The sequence below is a fragment of the Diadema setosum genome, chromosome 3, assembly GCF_964275005.1.
Source record: "Diadema setosum chromosome 3, eeDiaSeto1, whole genome shotgun sequence".
Lineage (NCBI taxonomy): Eukaryota > Metazoa > Echinodermata > Echinoidea > Diadematoida > Diadematidae > Diadema > Diadema setosum.
This window is the reverse complement of record NC_092687.1, coordinates 22,320,233-22,340,088: the sequence shown is the minus strand read 5'-3', so window position 1 is coordinate 22,340,088 and position 19,856 is coordinate 22,320,233. Positions and strand designations below refer to the sequence as shown.

The 19,856-nt window shown below is 37.7% G+C and overlaps 1 protein-coding gene across 2 annotated transcripts in view; it reads left to right on the top strand.

Moving 5' to 3' along the window:
- The first annotated feature begins 10,232 nt into the window (after positions 1-10,232).
- LOC140226556 (epidermal growth factor receptor kinase substrate 8-like) overlaps positions 10,233-19,856 on the top strand; it is an 85,144-nt gene continuing 75,520 nt past the window's right edge. For both annotated transcript variants that reach the window (XM_072307008.1, XM_072307009.1), the window contains exon 1: positions 10,233-10,404. The gene's annotated coding sequence lies outside the window, so the exon portion shown is untranslated. The remainder of the gene's footprint in view (positions 10,405-19,856) is intronic.

Genomic DNA, 19,856 nt, shown 5'->3' with positions numbered 1-19,856 from the left:
ATAAAAATTCATTGGGAAATATCGCGAAACATGTGCAAGATATTCTCTGAAGCTGGCTGTCTGTTCGGGGTTTCACGAAGATTTTGCGAACATCGCGCACATCTGGCGATGGTCTTGCGCTGTGACGAGACATTAAAGACATTTTTGAAAACAAATCACGACCAAATCATGACTCATTGTGCGGAAAAGGTTCACAAAAAATTCTAATTGTTTTAAAATTCTTGCCGAAGTAAAAACGACATCCCCAAACAAATGACGACGCCCCGAACACCCATTTTCGTTTGGCGATCTTTGGCAGACATTATGTGCAACGTATTTCGATTAACGCAGTCCAATAATTGAGCTTCAGGATTCTTTTTTAAGACTTGAACAAAACAGACAAATTACAACATCTTACTACCGTCTACTTTAATTTCACGACCAATAAAAATTTAAAAAGACACTGCATTATGAAAAATTTGTCAGGAAATACAAGTCGAAAAAATTCGACTTTCGCGGAAGTCGAATTTCGCATAAGTCGAAGTGTTTTCGTCTGTCCCAATAGATTTGACTTAGGTGAGGTTGACTGTATTACATGATAACTAGTGATCTTGAGAGTAGAAATCTAATCATCATTGTATATGTTGGGAAAATACATGTAGACAAATGTGTCATGATGAGGTATAGTTGCCTGCAGAGTGTTTTATCATGTGAATGTGTAGTAAGTGTGTTATAAATTGTGTAGTTATCATATGCTGCAATATGATTTTATTTCATTATGTATTTTCTGAAATGTGCCTTTTTTTCATACTTGTTACAAAGAGACTTTGTACATGCTGTCTATGCAAACTTGACTTGCAATGAGTACTCTTTCATTCTGTCTTTCATCTTTATTTGAATGATATCAAATTATTTTGATTGATCTATGTGGTTTTCATATTTATAGTTGTTATCAGGTATAATGACACACAAGTCTTGCATGAATACCAAAGGCTGTGTGTATTCATGGAGACAGCTATTTGTACTGTGCATCATGGTATAGGGAGTAGACATTTACCTCCTGTATGTGAATATCTACCTTACACTGGTCAATACATTGATTTACGCAGGTATGGGTGTGTATATCACTACTTCTTTGTTTGGTTGCTGTCTGCTGCATTTACCTTTTGTCATCTATTATTTATCTGAATGTGAGAGCTCTGTGCATGTAGTTTGTATGTGATGAGTTGTGCTGTATTAGCTGTTATGAAAGAAACACTTGAAGACACTCCCTCATGAATTCTTTCATTTAATGATAAATAAAAAATGTTATTAATAAATAATAAATGATCAATAATTGATTTATTTATTTCTGTACTCATCAAAGGGATTTATAATAGAGGTAAACTTTTGTCTCATCATGGTGTTCTCATTTTCATTCTCTTGGCAGTAAAAAACAAAAAAAATATTGGGAAGTAACAGGATTTATACACAATGTTTGCCATATGTCTAAATGGATAATCTAATCCATTGTATACATGACATGTACTTTTAAAGGAAAGAGCCATTATGTAACAGGTCAAAACATTGCTAAAATAACAAAGCAGAGAAACTCTGTATGGAAGAGTGACAAACGATGTTACTGTGTATTTTAGTACACATTGTGTCTCCTAGCATGTGTATCAAGTGTATCTCCTATTGTACAAATTAACGGCATAGAAGTAATTCTAATTGTTCTGTAGCTTGATTCTTACTGGCTGGGCAATCATTTCATAATTCTTGGAAATATGCAAGGGCAGGAGACAAGGAGAAAAGAGACAGGGAGAGGGAGGGGAGAAGGGTAAATGACCTGTCACGATGACGTGACTCTCTCCTTCTACTAGTAAATTGAATCTCTAGTCTATGCTTTAGTATTTTCATCTAATTAGTTTGTTGGATTTTTTTCTTCTTATACACTATAAACAATGTTAGATGTCCCTGATTTCTAATATAGAATTTCAAAATGTGGTGGAGGATGGATGTCATTAGACAACACTTTTCACATTCATTAAAGTCTTTCATAGGAAGAATATTACCAGTTTGTGAGAATTTATTGAATCCCTGTTTATATGCTGTAACTTGCATAACTATACACATCATGTTTGCACTTTAAAAAATGTTTCTTAAAACAATGTATCTTGTGAAATGTCCAATTGATGAAAAACAGAGGCACAAAAATATATACAATCGTCATCTAAAACATACAGCTACTTCCCCCAAGAGTTTACCCATAGGCCCCGTTTACAGTGCAGGGCTGGGCAGAGCCCAGCCTCAATTGCGATACTCGGCCCCGCAATTCTGTGCGTTTGCAGTGGCAGGCTCAGCTCGGGATTTTAACTCAAACATTTCAATATTTTGTTGTAGTGGCGGTCTGCTTGTAGACAAATGATTATTTGGGAGCGCGCCAGTCGCAATTTGGTACCGCATTTAGCCCAGTTTTTGTTTACAGTGAGAAAAGGCCAGGCCGAGCCCGGGCTCAGCCCCGGGCGAGACTACCTCCAGAGCTTGGCCATGTGTGCAGCTGTTTTTGGTACCGCATTTGGCCTTTTGAGCGTTTACAATGAAAGGAAGTCCAGCCTCAGCCCGGCCTTTTCACTCACTGTAAATGGGGTCTTCATAACTTCAAAGTTTGTGAAGGATTATCCTGGTCTAGTCTGCAAGCTTCAGCCTGTTTTATTTAGAAATTAAAAAAATAAATAAATAAATAAACAAAAGCAAAAAAAAAAAACTTATGAACCCCCTCAGACCTGAGCCAGATTTGTCCAAGGAAGATCTCTTAAAATGTAGGCTGAAGCTCGTGGACAAAACATTAAATAGCATCACGTACCAAAGATTAAGTGCTGTACGAGCTGAAATTTTCGCGGTGGTTTTATTTTCGCGAATTTTGCAAATCGCCTTTGAACCGCGAAAATAATGCGCAAATAGTTACGTTCAGTTAGACCGTCGCAACCGCGAAATTAACAACATGCGCAAATGTCCTCCAAGTAGCAATTCGCGAAAATATCTGTACGCGAAAATTTCAGCTCGTACAGTAGCCCAGGTCATCTTTAGGTGTAGATCTGAGAGATGTAGTGATGAATTAGTCCTCACTCGGAACAAGGAGCAAACTATAACTCTGGAGAACTAGTCAGGCAGTAGCACATACCAGTAAATTGGTCTCTCGCGGCATGATCGACCAGATAGAAAAGCACAAATACATGTAGTTTGCAGTCAGTGTCTGTGATGTATTTTCAACTTTCACTCTGTACAGTTAATTTCCCCACCTATTAGTTGTGACAGGTAGTGCACAGTATCAAATCAAGTGTCTTTTTTTCCCCAGAACATGTAGTGATATACATTGTGTAATGTGATATTGACAAGATATGCAAGTGAAGTTAAAAATAAAAAATATAAAAAAATAAAAAATAAATCTTCATCAGGAAAGTTGTGTTTAAGATACAGGGTAACAAGAATTATGACGTGATTTATTATTTTGCAATGTACAATCTGTAGTTTTATTTTTATAAAGCATTTATTGACATTCATGAGAATAATAAGCCCACAAGGTCTCTACTTTTCATACTTTCACTGACAAAGTGTTCAAGATATGACTGACAGGAAATTAATAAAGCATTTACATGGTTATGAATTTTTGTGCTTGGCTTTTGAGTGTGTGTTTTCATTGTGGTTGAAGTTTGTGTGTAACTTTGTGTTTCCTGTTTGTAAGTACACAATCTCTGTATACATCCACCGCCTCTTTATCAAGTTATCTGTTCCTTGCTGTGATTATTATTTTGTTACAAGCAATGATATTGCACTGCATTACAATATATCACAAACATAGCATGGACATACTGCAATATCATTTAAAAAAGAATGTGCAGTAATTACGGCAGTATGATGTAATATGCTTCTAGAATAACCAATACTCGATTGTTACTCAATGATGTATTGTCGTGTGTGCTTGTAGATATCATAACAGGGAAGGGTACGAATTGTATCACCATAGTTGCCATGTCCTCCCAGAGTAGTAAGATTGTCAGCCAAATATTGTGTAAAGTGTTTGTTAGGAAATATGCTCTTCATGCTCACATAAACTGTAGTTGATCTTTTATCTTCATCAATATTCCTTCCTTCTCTCCAATATTTTTAACCTTTTCAGCCTTAGTTCATATTTCAACAAAGTTTCAAAAAGAATACTTTTACTTTCTGATGACACAATATTAAAAACAGTATTTCTCTGATACCTTTTTATGTTGATCTGAGTGAAATAGGGGACTCTCTGTATAGCAATGCTTGCAAATTGTTCAGAACTCAGATTGTTTTCCCCAGGATGCTCTGCTCACCAAGTTTTCATAATTACACTGTATTTGACCTTACACTTTAATACTACTGTGGGTCATTCACCAATCTATTGGTACACATACCTGCTTTCTTTCTTCTTCAATCAGCACAAACGCCCAGATCTAACCATTACTGAACAAGGATAATGCTAAATCCTTTTAATTCCTATTGCATCAACTTTAGCCATCACATGATTTAAGGATATAGTGTGTATGTTGTTTAAGGATATAGTGTGTATGTCTGAATGGGTTGTCAAGTGTACAATGAAGATCGAAGGGATTGACTTGATGCTTGTGAAATGGCTTTGCAGGTTCGAGTTAATGCCTTGGATGTGTTACTGTTAAGTGCAAGAGGCAATTTCCCTCTTGAGTCATTTTTTCCCTTTGTTGTACCTAAACAGTATACTGTAAAACATGATATATGGTGTATTCGTGGCATGACAATTTCACGAATTGGAGCCAACGGCCTTTCTCGTAGCATGATATTTTCGCGAATTGCCACTGGCATCCGATGCATATTGTGTAGGCAGAAATGCATTTTAATTTCGCGAATTTTGGTGCTCGCGAAATTAAAATGCACGCGAACATTCCTCGTTTTACAGTACTATTTGCAAATAAATGCTTATATGTATCAGTTTGGAGAGAAATGTGGATTGAGTGAAAGCAGCAACATAAGTAGAACATATCAGTGAAAGTTTGAGGAAAATCGGACAATCGATTCAAACATTAGAAATTTTTAAAGTTTTGGTGTTGGAACCGCTGGATGAGGAGACTACTAGAGGTTATGCCGTCATGTGTGGACAAAAATATAAAGAAAATATAAAGGGAATTCCACAAAAATTCATTTTTCATGAAAATTACACATTCCATCATCTTGATACTAACATATGTAAAGGGTAGCAATTGTTCCCCCTACTTTCTGAAAGCGGTTAGTCAAGTGCTCTTTCATTATGCTAGAAAAGCGAATTTTTGTGAAATTTTCTTTATAAAAAAATTTATTTTCTTTATATTGTTGTCCTCACATACATCATAACCTCTAGTAGTCATCCAGCAATTCCAACACCAAAACTTAAAGAATTCATAACTTTTGCATCGATTGTCTGATTTTCCTCAAATCTCCACTGATGTGTTATACTAATGTTGCTGCTTTCACTCAATCCACATCGCTCTTTGGGTTTGGGTTCCCTTTAAGTTTATATTATGGGAAGAATGTTTGAATGCAATTCAAGTTGGGTAAGAATTCCTGTTGTGCATCTCCCCCCCCCCAAAAAAAAAAAAAAAAAAAATAATAATAATAATAATAATAATGATAATAATAATGATAATAAATAAATGAATAAAATAAATAAATAGATATACATATCAATTCATGACTCAAAATAATATTTGAAACCATGCATGTTGTTCATTATGTCAACAAAGTTAAAAACATGGGATCTTGCAGAGGCGGATCCAAGGGTGGGGCACAGGGCGCATTGGCCACCTTTTATTTTTTTCTAAAGAAATTTTTAACAAATGAAAGGAGGTACATGCACCCCCTCCCTTTAATTTTAATGCCTCCGCCACGAAGTGGTGCCGGAGGCATTATGTTTTCGGGTTGTCCGTCCGTCCGTCCTTCCGTCCGTAATGAATTTTGTGGACAATGTAACTATCAAAACCTTTTGAGGTATCCTAATGAAACTTGGCATGTATGTGTATTAGGGGTGAAGTTGTGCCTATCAACTTTTGGGTGCACATGCTCAAGGTCAAAGGTCAAAAGGTCAAGGTCAAATGCTTAAAATTTCACTATTTCCCCCATATCTATGCAATGCCTGAAGATATTTTCTTGAAACCTAGTATATACATGTATTACGCAATTAAGATTCTCTGGTAAAAGTTTTGGGTCATGAGGTCAAAGGTCAAAGGTCAAAAGGTCAAGCAAAAATGGTAAAATTTCACTTTTTTCTCTGTATCTTGGAAATTGTTCAAGGTATCTTCATTGAACATAGTATATATGCATGCACTGACTGGCAGTGATTATCTAGGCAATTTGGGGTTCATGGGGTTAAAGGTCAGGGGTCAAAGGTCAAGGGCAACACTTCAAAATTTTACTATTTCCCTCATATTTATGCAATGCATTTTTTTTTACTTGGTGTATGCATGTTGGCCTTTTAACTGAATAGAGATTCTTTGGGTATTTTTTTTTGCCAAAAAGGTCAAAGGTCAAAAGGTCAAAGATCAAGTGAAAGTGCTGAACTTACAATTCCTCCATATCTCGGAGGTGGCTCAAGTTATCTCGAAACTTAGTACATATTTGTGCATGTTCTGCCTGACAGTGATTCTCTTATGAATTTTAGGGTCAAAGGCCAGATGAAAATGGTAAAAATTTACTATTCAATACAGAAATTCCACTTTTTCTCCATACCTTGAAAATTACACAATGCATAAACTTATGAAAGGGTCAAAGTCAAGTTAAAGTCCTTAAATCCCCAAATACATGTACATGCTCTCCTATTCATCCAATTAAATCTAGGTCAAGGGAGGTGAACATTCAACACATTTGTGACAAATATGTCATTTTAATATTTTGCCAATTTTGTGAAAATGTAATCACACATTGTCCACATGTACTATAGACCTATTAGGAGAATCGTGCATTATGGCGGAGGCATACCAGTCGCCATAGCGACATTTCTAGTTTATTGTAGTGGCACCAGAAAATTGTACTGAAGCATTTTTTTTTTTTTCTTCTTTTTTTTTTCTACTTGTCAGCCAATGTAACCCAGAAGTGGGCACTAGAAATGAAAAAATTGCACGGGAGCCCTTTTTTTTTTCATGTTAGCTGATTAAACCCGAAAGTGGCACCAGAGATATTTTCCCACCCGTTTACAGAATTCCTTGATCTGTCCCTGTCTTGTGACATGCAAACATATCTGAGGTGAATGTATAGTTCTGGGGTGAATTACCCAGTAGAAGTGCCAAGCAAGCACCAATAGTCTAACAGCTTATGCCTCAGTTCCCCATCTCATCTTCAGTCGAGAGGAGATGAATATCATTCTGCCAAAAGTGGGCTAATGTAATCTCTCCAGAGGCAGATACAGCTGCCATTCATGGTCAATTACTAGAGATATCAGATTTAGTGACTGGGGCGGTCAGTGCCTATTTCCATAAAACAAAAGCTTATGATATGAGGTCCAAATGGAATGATGATTGGCCAGAAGTATTTCCCTTATGTAGTTTATTGAAAATCAGCCAGACAAAGCTGAATGCGAGTTATTGAATTCCAGCCACTACTATGATTGGGCAAAAGTTAACCTTTTTTTTTTTGTCATCCTTTGTCATCCTTTGTCTTTTGACTACAGACAAGACATATAATAAGTTATGTAACACAGGCAGGCAGTCTGATTGGCTTGAAGTATATAGGTCCTCTTTTATAAACCTTTATGCCATTTGTCTTATTGTAGGGAGGAGGGAATATACTGATTTACTGAGCTCAGGTCCTTTCCCCCTAACTTTCCCTTTATAAGAATAATGTATAACTTAGAAGTTGCTGATGATCGATTAGGCACAATCTTACTCTAACTTTGTTTCGGTATTCACTCTGGGAAATGTGCCATAGAGAAGAGATAGAATTGTGAATCTCCTCAGATGAGGAAGATGAGGAGAAAGCTTGTGTGAAGCTGAAGATATCTCAACATACCTGTACGATGAAAGAACCTTCACAATAAACCCAGCAGGAAAGTGATCAACTTTCAATTTGCCTTAATGGTGGTGAGCGTCTGAGTAACTGTGTTAGTGACAAAGCATGTGTCACACGTCTATGCTATATTCCAGAGTCCTATAGGGGTTGAGTTAGGGTTAGGATTATTTGCAATACAAAATAGGTTGATACCGGTACACAAGTTCTGGAGTCCTAGGGTTTTGGTCATTCGATCAATGTTAACAAAGTACCCCCCCCCCCCCCCCCAAAAAAAAAAAAAAAAAAGTCAATTATATAGGGAATACAAAAGAAACTCTTAAGTCTCAGACAAGTAGCATTTTACAATTTTATATGTTCCATGGTGCATTCATATTGGCAGATTTTATTACATTGCAGAGTTGAGGCTGAGGAACATTTTTTCACGTTAGATGCTTAGGCAGGAAGAATGGGAGGATGGAGACCTTTGGAAAATATGGATGATGTGATTTTTTTTCCACTTTTTTTCACCATTTTTTTTTTTACCTGAAAAAGTGAAAGTGAAAAGCCCTGTTCTGAGGCCCCTGTACTGCACTGCACTATGCCTAATAAGATGAGATAGTCTGTGGTTGATGAAGTGCAAACTACCCTTACCTCTTTAGTATAGGTACAGTAGTATTCAGTAAATATAAAGAATGTCATTTTGATATAAATATTTTGAGGTCAAATTAGTTAAGAATTCTGAACAGGTCAGAGGAAAGCTTTAACACAATGACTTGCAAGCCCAAGGTGACAACCACCACTGTTCTGTGCAAGCATCTAATATCTTTGTTATCTTTTGCATCCAATATTTTTGTGATCATTTGCCATATTGTTTGACATTATCATTATGAAGTAAATTGGGACAGAGTAAAATTTCGCTTAGGTTGCAGTAACTGAAACCATTACTGAAGTGACAAAGATGACTGTTGGTAATAGCAGTCCTATGAAACTGAAATTAATAATAATAAAAAAGTGGCCTGATTAGGCATTACGAAAGTGCTGTCATGTAGCTGATGTAAGTTATAACTTGCTTTCTTTTTCTCTTCCATTTATGTTCACGTTAAATCTTTTTGACAAACAAACAAACAAACAAAAATGATCATTACAGGGGCTTGTAACATTTTTAAGGGCCGGGCCATTGGTATTTTTCACCCTTCTCCCCACAGCTAGCAGCGGCCCTGAGTGACTCCACAAGTGGTTGTAAGAAAGTCTTTGTTTGCTGCCCTCTCTTGTTTAATATTAAGTCATGACGAGAGGAGTCTGTGTCGTACACGTAGTACATGTAGATTGTATCAGCGCGCTAGTGCGATGCGGCTTTTTCTGATGATGCTCTGGGTGGGTGCACGGCGCCCGCCCACCTCATCGACAAACACGGGCACTGAGCATCATAGTTCCACATCTTTACTAGATATCAGAATTATCGTTAAATGATCAGATGAGTTTCAGTGCCGATCAGCTTCTGGCTTGTATCATTTACTTTCACCACTGCAGAATTGAATTAGTTTACTGTTGAGTGGGCTACTCTGCTCTAGCTGCTACGGGAGTGAAATGCTGTCTCGTGGCGCAACTTTATGGCGCCTAGCTAGGTCTGTTCGTCGTCGTAGCAGCTCCTGGCATGTTCAGAAAGATGCAGATCATGAAAATGTACTAGTTGCAAAGACGAAACGTTCCAGGCATTCAATAAATTCTAAGATCGTTATATGCCTATCAAACCCATGGTGTCACAATGATTGCGGCTTCATCGATCCTCATGACTTTTGCATGACAATTAAAATGGCTATAATACCATTCATTATATGGCTTCATTTACAACCAGAAATACCCCCCTCCTGGCAACAACTAGCATAGTTCCAATTCCGGGTGCATCCTAAATATACAATTGATTTCTGTTTTCGTTTTTGCATTGTACATTAATATATATTAATTGTCATTAGACTGGAATGGTAAATTATATTATTTGTCTTTGTATAGGAGAACAATAGAATATATTCGCTAATATTAGCAGAGGGAGGGAAATGACTTGTTAAAACAGCGTACACAATTGACTGGCACAAAAGCAAACATGGTTTCACGATACAAGATCACACACACGCCCAGTTCGGTCGAGACGCACACACAGAGCCTAGCGAGAGAGGCGAATGTGCATAGCAAGTACGATCGGAAAGCGCACGTACGCGACGCACGAGAGTGGGGGCCACGGGGGGGAGCATCTAATTAATAGATTGCATGGAGGTGTACACAAAGCAAGAGAACCAACTTTTAACGACGTTTCGCGAGGCATTTCTGGCAGTGATTTCATCGTTACGAATTCTGTCACATGTGGATCCCGAACTTACTCAGAAATTGAAGATATCATACTGGAGATCGTTTGATGAGACCTTAAGCTTGGTAAGAGTTTACTTTGATTTCGGTGGTTTTATCGTAGCTGAATGCAGACACGGTTGTTGCGGTAACCACGTACGCACGTACGTAGCTGGGAGAGACAGGGGTAGGGGAGAGTGCTGGCCGACACTACGCCCCACTCGCACCGTCAGTGTCCGCTTGTCCCCCCGTGCTCCGATATGGTGTACTTGTTGCGTTTTGGGGAAAATGGTTCAAATGGTGTACTTGTTGCGTGTTTGGAGGAATGGTTCAAAGTGTCCACTTCGAATATAAAAAAGTAACCATTATAGGCATTCTCTCAGCTTATCCTGTCTAAACCATATAAGGTCAAGGTAGGGGAGCATTATTTTTGCATGACTAGGCCGTGAGGCGTGACGTGTCTAGACTATTTGAGCTGCTTTGCCTTTTTGTCTTGAAACGCAGCCATTTTTTCATTAATTTCATTTTTCCAGGCACTAGAAATCTATTTTGATCAAGAAAAACTGGGCAGTCATTTAACCTTGAATGGATGATCCCTGCAGCAGCTCAGAAAGCTAAGGCTAAACTGGGATGGACTGTGCTGTGGTGACACTGGCCAATGCCAACGCCAACGGTGCTTTGAAGTGCTTTCAATATTTATAATACTGTAAAACGAGGAATGTTCGCATGCATTTTAATTTCGCGAGAGCCAAGATTCGTGAAATCAAAATGCACATGAAAGTTAGAGGCAACTTGCGAAAATTTCAGGCCGTCGGCTTTAATTCGCAAAATTTTCACGCTGCGAAAACATGTTATAATACAGTAAAATGACTAAGTGTGTGCAAGTAAAAAGCAAGCTGTCAATTTTTCTTCCATAGAAGTGTACAGGATACCATTTGAAATATTATTTATCAGCTGAAATTGCTAGTCGAATTTGAGTGGGAAAATGATTCCCTGATTTAGTATTTTCATATGATTTACATTTCTATTTCACACCTGTAGTAATTAGGAGAGTAGGAGTTACTATAACTTTGTTTTGTAATCAATTTTTAAATGTAAGTAGGTTGCCTACCCACCTATGTTGCATAATGTGTCTCTGGACCATATTGGTACATACTTTGTACATGGATGTATGTTATGGGAAATTGGTCGAATAAATAATGATAATGATGAGGTTGGTGAGGTTTCTATATGATGTTTCTATCTGTGGAGCATTGTCAAGTTTATGGGTTAACTATTATTTTTATTGGGGTCGTGGTACTGCTTCAAGCTTCTCCTAGTGTGGTGATTGAGTAAGTTAGTACCCATGCCTTTAACAAACAAACAATCCCTGCTGAATGTGCAGATGAAAGTCAGTATGAAAAAAAAAGGAGTAAAATTTTCTTGGCACAACAATTAAATTTTGATCAGAATTGGATGAAGAGTAAGGAGTAAAATTTTCTTAGCACAACAATGAAGATTTGGTCTAAATTGGATGAAAATAAGGAAGTCTGACATAATGAAGTTTTGCCAATTTTTCAGGAAACATCATGTCTTGAACAGTCAATATTAATCCTGATATTATATTATGCAAAATAATGAAGTGCTGATCTCATCCCCTTAACTTGATTTTGTACATAAATTTTCAAGTTACCCATTTTTCTTTCAAGTGCAATGACACACATTCATAAATCTTGATATCTACACCCTGATCATTACTGAAGTTATTCAACCTGAAACAATACCAGATATTATATTTTGATAACAGAAACATTTGATTTTGTCACTTGATAGTGATCAGTGGAAAAAATCAGTGAAAAAATACTTTGCATGATGGATATTTAAGAGTTTGAATGTGGGTGTGAAAAGCTTTTCTTGATTAAGTATTCCTGGTGTTGAACTTGAAAAATACTTTGCTTTGGTTTGACACAGGAGCACAGAATGTGCAAATAGCATTGATAATATGTCTATGTTTTGATTGTAGGGGTATGAGTAGTGAATAAAGGAAAACGACAGGAAAGAAAAACACTACTGAAAGTAAAGTATTTCATGTTCTGTTATAGGAAAACTCATCAGGTATTGCTTCCCTTTAAAGCTTGATGTTTATCAATGGCAGGCAATGTTATACTTGTGGGTGTGTTTCCTTACAGTTTGAAGATATCATGCTGTGCACATGAAATCTCTCAGTGCCTTGATCCTACTAGATGCTAATCACTAACATGCTTGATAGTAGTGTACCTCTGCAGCCTCTCCTTTGTTTACAATCCCTGTGTACATGTATCATCAATCTCCTTTCAGTTTTGGGATGTTGACGCCTCCTTGAATAAATATCATGATTTGCCTACCCTGCCAGATACCAAACTTGGGAGACACATAACCTGCAGTGTACCTTTTTATCACAAAGATCTGACTGGGCACATCATGTGCTATTGTGTGTGATACATTGTCTATAATGTTTTCACAATTGTGACTCTGTGAGCTTCTTCTGTTATGTCAGATGTCCATATGGTATTGCCTAATGTGTAAAACATGCAAATTGACTCTCCCAGGCTCTATAACTGAACAAATTCAAACAGCTTCAATTATTTTTTTTTTCAGTTTCCCTTTTAATACTACGGTTTCTGAGTTCATTGGTATTCTCTTTGTTTGATATGCTGTAAGACTTATTTGTAGTGCAAATTATTCATCATTTATCTTGTTGTGATTCTTAGGTTCAAATGGATTAAATCAGTACAGGTTCTCCAGTAAACAGGACACTTTTTATAAATAATCTGCCATCAGAATATAACAAGTCCAGCTCACTGTACCTGAGAATCTGTTTTAATTTGATTAGAACCCAGTGGTTGTAAATATGCAGTTGGTTTTAGCAGCATTTTGAATGTGAACACTACAGCAGACAATGTTACATCATTCCTCAGGTATGACATTCCTTTATCAGTCATAGCCTTATAATATCATAATATAGAAATCAAACACATACACACACACACACAAATATTCCCTTGGCATAGATTTTATGTGTATACACGTAGATAGCATGCTATATGAGTATCTTTTTAAGGTAGAAATGTGCGCTTTATAAGAGTCTCACTATTATTATTATTATTATCATAGGACAAAACATGTTGTGATAGAGAATACTTGTTTTATTGCCTTCCTGTGGTAGAAAGTGTGTTATGGTTTTCCTGACTGATTAATTAGCCAATAAACATTCACTTGTAATAGTTGTCAGGGAGAGAAGCATTGGCCTAAATTATAAATACCTAGAGTAATGGATAGATACATGGAACTGACTCACTGTGAGTCTTTGAGTGTGTGTAATAGACAGTTCCAGTCGTTCAAGGGCATGGGAATCTTTTGTGCATACAACAAAGGCAAGCCAAGGCTATGCGTGTGAGAAACTAGATGTTTTCCTTCTGTGTTTGGATCACGACACAATTTTATTTTCTCTTTACATTTCCTTGTTTGTCTTGTTTTACTCCATGGTAGTAAAGAACAGTTTTTTTTTTCTTTTGTGTTTCTTCTTGATTGATCCAAGAAACAGTATTCCATCCATCATACATGAGAATCACATCCCTGTATGAATGTGTTAACCCATTCCCTACAGGAACCTGGTGGCCTGTGTAGTAAGTCTATGGTGATTTCAGAATTCAGTTTGGAACAGGTTAACTTAACAGAAGTTTACTCTGTGATTTTACTCAGAACAACTGTGAATAATACCACCAATTTTCTGTAAGTTGACTTTAATTACAATGAAATAATTCTGACCTTCTTACTATCAGAAGTATGGTTGAGGGGTCTAGATATCGCGCACGAAAATTTGTGATGCTCTTATAATAGGAATTATTCCACAATCGTACCTGAATTTCTCAATAAATATCACAAAAATGTAGAAAAATCGCCTCCCAGAATCTCCTGATGATATGATGACGGAGTAATGCGCTGTCGCCGTTTGTATGTCAGACTTCATTTTATGCGTTCAATTTCTCGGGGTATGTAAAGGTCGTGCAGTTGCCCTATGTAGTTTCATGTGTGAAAGTGTCTGCCCATCTGCGGCTGTAACATGCTTCGGCTTTCGTAGAATATTATAAATGATCAATCGAACAAATTACGAATTCTATCGGCTGCGAACGAGACAAGCGAGACGACACGTCTAGGCTACAACCTCCTTAAAACGGATTTTAAGCTAAGGTAGGTAAATTACAAGGTAAAAAATTGGAAATTTAGTGAAAAATTTGTTTGAAATCAAAATTTCTTACCTGCTTCCTTCTCATGTTTAGTGGTTGTCAGGTATGTTTATTCCATGGGCGTATCGGCAAATTTTGTGCTTAGTTCCACGCGTAATATTGCTTGCTATACGCAGTTTCGCTATGCGCGACCATTAAGTCCCTGCACGAGATCTAGTACCCTTACTATACATATGACAAGGATCTTAGAAATTTTAATTGACATTGTATCTATGAATTCTAATTTCTAGGCTTTGTTCTTGAAGTACGTATAGGTGTGGTACAATATGTCTGCTTTCAGACCTAGGTCTAGGTCTTTCCGATTTTTATGAAACTCTGCATTCTGTTTGAATCATAAACTCTATTCTTGTAAACAATGGACAGAACTAAAGAAAGGGGGATTATTTGACATCCATATAATGATTATGTTGCGATCGATTTTTTTTTAAACATACATCATCCATGCCTAATGTATCATTGAAGGAAAGTGTATTAAGAAGGGTTGTTGATAGTGATGAGATATCACCATGCACAGTGCTTCAAGGGGATTCTCCTGTCTCAAGACCACTCTGACTCCCATATTCACTTCACTGTGTCTAGGACCAGGCCTCTAAGAACCTCTAACAATTGAAGTCCTAGGTCCTTCATTGTGTCTCTGGTCTCACCGAGTCATGAGTGGTGGAGCGGAAGGTATTTTCACTCAGGTAACAAAAGAATGAAGTGATGAAAGCAGGGATAATCAGTTCAACGAGTACCAGTTGCAAGCAGTTTCCCCTTTCCAACTGATCATGCCAGCTAACAGATAGTTTACACCATCCAGACAGTTTTTAGATGGTTGAATCATTTTTAAGAAGTTTTGTGTTTCAGCTTTGATGAAAAAAAAAAAGTCCTGCAACTTCTGATGTCACACTTTAACCCATTGAGGACGAGCTGATTTTGCTACAAGACACATTTCCTACAGACACCTGCCCGAGTATACTCAGGACGAGTCGTCAGTGGGTTGAAACAAAAAAGCAGAGAGTATGGCTTCAAGAAGTGAAGCTGATTGAATATCACCAATTACACACTCACACATAAAACTCAAGACATATCTGGGTGCCAATGTTTTATAGTCTTTTCTGAAGATCAGATGATGTAGATTGAGGTTTTGTTCAAATCAGACAACATCTATACATTTATCAATACAACAAGAGCACCACAAATCAATGTAAAAAGTCAACCTACCTTCTCCACTACTATATACCAACCCCTCTGGAGAGGCCCCCAATCCAGACCCTGGAGTCGTTCTAGCATAAGTGAGGATTTACAGGACTAGAAATACACCACAAAAGAAGTAGAAGAGGCATGAGTGTGTTTAAATTTGCGGTGATTACAATGAGCACCTTTTTAAAGTTACGCTCTTTCTGAAGACTTGCAAATGTTTGGGTTGATCCAGTACTTCAGTGCCTTTTGTCAGATTTGGACAGAGAACAATTGTAGTCTTGTGCAGAGACATAGTAAATGAAAAGTTTGTCTGTCAGTGTGTAAAGAAGAATCATTCCGCATTTCTTTTCTTTTGAATTATATCCTCAGGAGGGTTCCATGTAGAGATTGAGAGATTAGATCCGTAGAGATAGCTTTTTCCTATAAGCAATGCTGCACACTGGCACTGGTCCGATGGTCCCTGACCAGTAAAGACATATTGGACCAGTACGTACCAAGTTTTTCTTTCTCTCTCCTTTTTTTTTTTCTTTTTTTTTTTCTTCTTTTTACTGGTCCATTCCTGGACAAGTTACTGGTCCAACAGTGATTTTTATTGGTCAGGGATCATCGGACCAGTGCCAGTGTGCAGCATTGCTTATAGGAAAAGTCTATCTATGGATCTATTCTCTCAATCTCTACATGGAACCCTCCTGAGGATATAATTCAAAAGAAATAGTAGAAAAAAAATGGGTGAAGTGCAACCTTGTGTAAGGTGAAGTAGGAAATGCTTTCTTTACTTCCATTGATTACCTAGCTTTTCTTGCAAGTTTTACTGTAAATGTAATGATTTAAAATGTACTGAAATATGTTAAGTTGGTTCCAAGCAATGCAGGATATGAAAATGGGGATGAATATCGCACTTTGCACTTAGTGTGTTGGATAGACTTTCTGTCTTTCAGACAGCTAGAGCTTTTAGCACGGAGAAGGTGAAGGAGCATAATACTGCAGAGATTTTCTCACCTGCAATATTGTCACTGAAATACAGGTGGTTGTCACAGCCCTAGTCTCTTATTGAATGATTTAAACAAGCTATGGTTTTGCTTCTTATTCGTAACTTCCTCTTTAGGTTATCTTCAAGTTAATAGAAAGCAAAAGGGTGGAAGTTAACTCGTTGAGGACGAGACTGAGTATACCTGGGCAAGTGCTTATGGGAAATGTGTGTTTATATAAAAATCAGTCTGTCCTCAACTGATTAAGAAAGCATTCGGAGTATCAGAAGCATAGTGAACACATGTATCTTTGAGCTCTGAAGGTAAATCTACCACCAGACAATGTCTTCTGCACAAATCACAATGGCTTGCTAACCAGTCTTTGTCGACCAGCTCCTCACTTTAAGATCAAAATCTCAGTCTCCTATGCACTCCTGTGGTTTAAGTGAAGTCATGCTGTTAAGTTATCTCTCAAGAGTACACATTGTACATATTAGATACAGCTGAAAGATGAGATGCAGCTATGCATTCATTGATCTCTTTTCATTATTAATCCTGCATGTCACTTTTCAACTTCTGCAGTGACTTTCACTGATATTCCTTTATCCTGACAGCCCCAGTTTCATCTCAGTTTACCTCTTCCTCTTCCTTACCATATCCTTCTATGCATCATTTATGTTGGAATGGTACATCAAAGACTGAAAACTTAAGTTAGAGGTGATCAAACCATTCTGGATTCCGGTCAGAAGAAGTCATCGACATCGTAGTTGGTGGTATTCAAGGAGAAATAATCTCGTATTATGTGCCTTGTGTGGGCAGCACATTTGAACGTGTACGTGAAGTATTGTCATATGATTATCATTATTATTATTACTGCAATTAAGGTGTTGTGTTGTTATGGTTGTTTGGTTTGGTTTGGTTTGGTTTTGGGGTTTTTTTTGTCAGAAGACCATACACAGTGATCGGGCTGAAAAGTGTCATTTTGGACATACCCTAATACTGCTGCCTCTTTTTTTCCCCTATTATGAGACCCATATATGCATAGCAGCCTCTGTAAGCCAAAGTGTCCTTAGTAAGCTGTGATTCTTTTATGGAGTCCTTCTCTTCTTACATAACATACCTCTAGTGTCAGGTTTCTTCATTGTCCAGAAGTGTCTGTGGCGATAGAACAAACGTTTCATCTCTAGCTCCTCTGTAGTAGAAGAAGCTGTAGATCAATGGGAAATCTTGAAACATACCATGTGAGAAACCTAGTGTAAGTCACAGTACATTGTGCAGTGATTAATAGTGTGTCAAGTCAAAGACACTGACTGATGGGATGAATGTAGGCAGGAGACAGAGCCTTCCGTTATGTTCATTCGGTCTGCAGGTGGGGCAGGGATGAAGGCTGGAGGGAGAGTCATGGTAAAATACCAACTCCCGCTTTGTATTGTAGCAGATGGGTTTAGAGATCAGCTATTGTGAATGTCTAGTATAGTCTTGTATATCAAGGTATCGAGTTATCAAGGTAGTAGTGTGTTTATTAAGGAATGCTGATAGCAGAAGTGTAACTCAGCATTGCTCCTGGGGATACAGTAGCTACATGTAGCTTTGACTCTGTGGAATAGAAATAAAAAAAAGACTTCTTACTTGGGCCTATGACTGCTAGTTGTCAAGAGCTCAGAGCAGTGCTTCTTTCTGTGTGAGTTATGCACTCATAAACAGGTGGAAGGAGCAGAATTCCTGTAGAATTTGACAAAATCAGTCTGTGGTATTCCTTTTCCATTCCGCTCCATATAATGTGGTAGATATGTAGCTGGGGTCCATACAGATCGTCAATGATTCAGACAGTTTGGATTGAGGTACGAAGTTGTAGTAGAAAATTTGATATCTTCTTTTTGATATCTGGCAGATGTGCTGAATGGTGACTTCTTTGCATACTATGTACAGTATGGGTTCATTCATGCCTTTGTGGTGAATAACACACACACTTGTCCATATTCTGAATGGGCTTCAATACCTTGTCACCATCCTGTAGGGTAGGCTTCTTGGTTGACTGTAAATGAGAGTTAAAAACAACATCTGCCAATCAATAGCCGTCTAGGACACAAAAGAGTCGTCACACTGCTCTCTTCGGGAAGGCGTTTCCTGGCCAGGGGTCCAAGTGTGCAAGTTGCCATTGATTCAGAGCTCATTGATTATTGCCAAAGGGGAAATCTTACCAGGTAACCCACGCGGAGCATTGAGAAACAAACGGAGAGGGGCGATAGGGCGGCAAATCAATTGTTGATTCTGTGTGAAGAGATGCGCAACATGTATTCTGTAAATAGTGTGGGCTAATTGCGGCCCTGTCAAATATTTATTGGAACAGCAATGGAGCTCAGACTGGGAAGAATGTTGGGCGTGGATGTTGCATATACACTTTATATGCAGCATTCAAAGGAAATTACCGGTATTCGGAAAGGAGTAGATTTAAGAGCACATGAAATCCTGATCTTTAGAATGAAGTCATGCCACATGAATATGTAAGCATACATACAGACAATATAACTTGTATATATAAAAGTCAAGGTATTTCAAGTGCCAACTTTTGTTATTTGTCAGTAGAATTCTGTTTTTCCTTTAGAATTGGCCATCAAAATTTTCCCTTCAGTCTAAGTTTTTTTTTTTTTTTTTATACAGTTGTGTACAGGATTCATGTTAATATTATCCCAAAATATTTGTTAATAGTCCTTCATTTCTTTAAAGGAAAGACATTGACACTTGGATTTTTATTGGGGTTTAACATTGGGATTAATTTACCTTTCTGAGAAAGTGCAGTGATCAAGGGGATAGGGTTAGGGAGGGGCATGGCTGTACAAAAGAATTTTTCTTTCCATGGGTAGGGGGCAGGACTAGTATGTTTTGTCTGGGGGGCTGGCAAGCAAGGGGGCTTAGCAAATGAGGGGGCTTGGAGTTGGTATCCCCATCCCTCACAAGGGAACTTTTGCATAATTGTAAAATTAAAATTTAACAACTCAATGCAAGCTTTGGGTTTAAAGGGGCCTTCCAGACGATTTTCATAATTTCACATCATGTAGTTACGTGGGCATTTCCACGGTAACTCACGTTACATTTTGAACTCAAAATTAGGTTGTTGAGATCA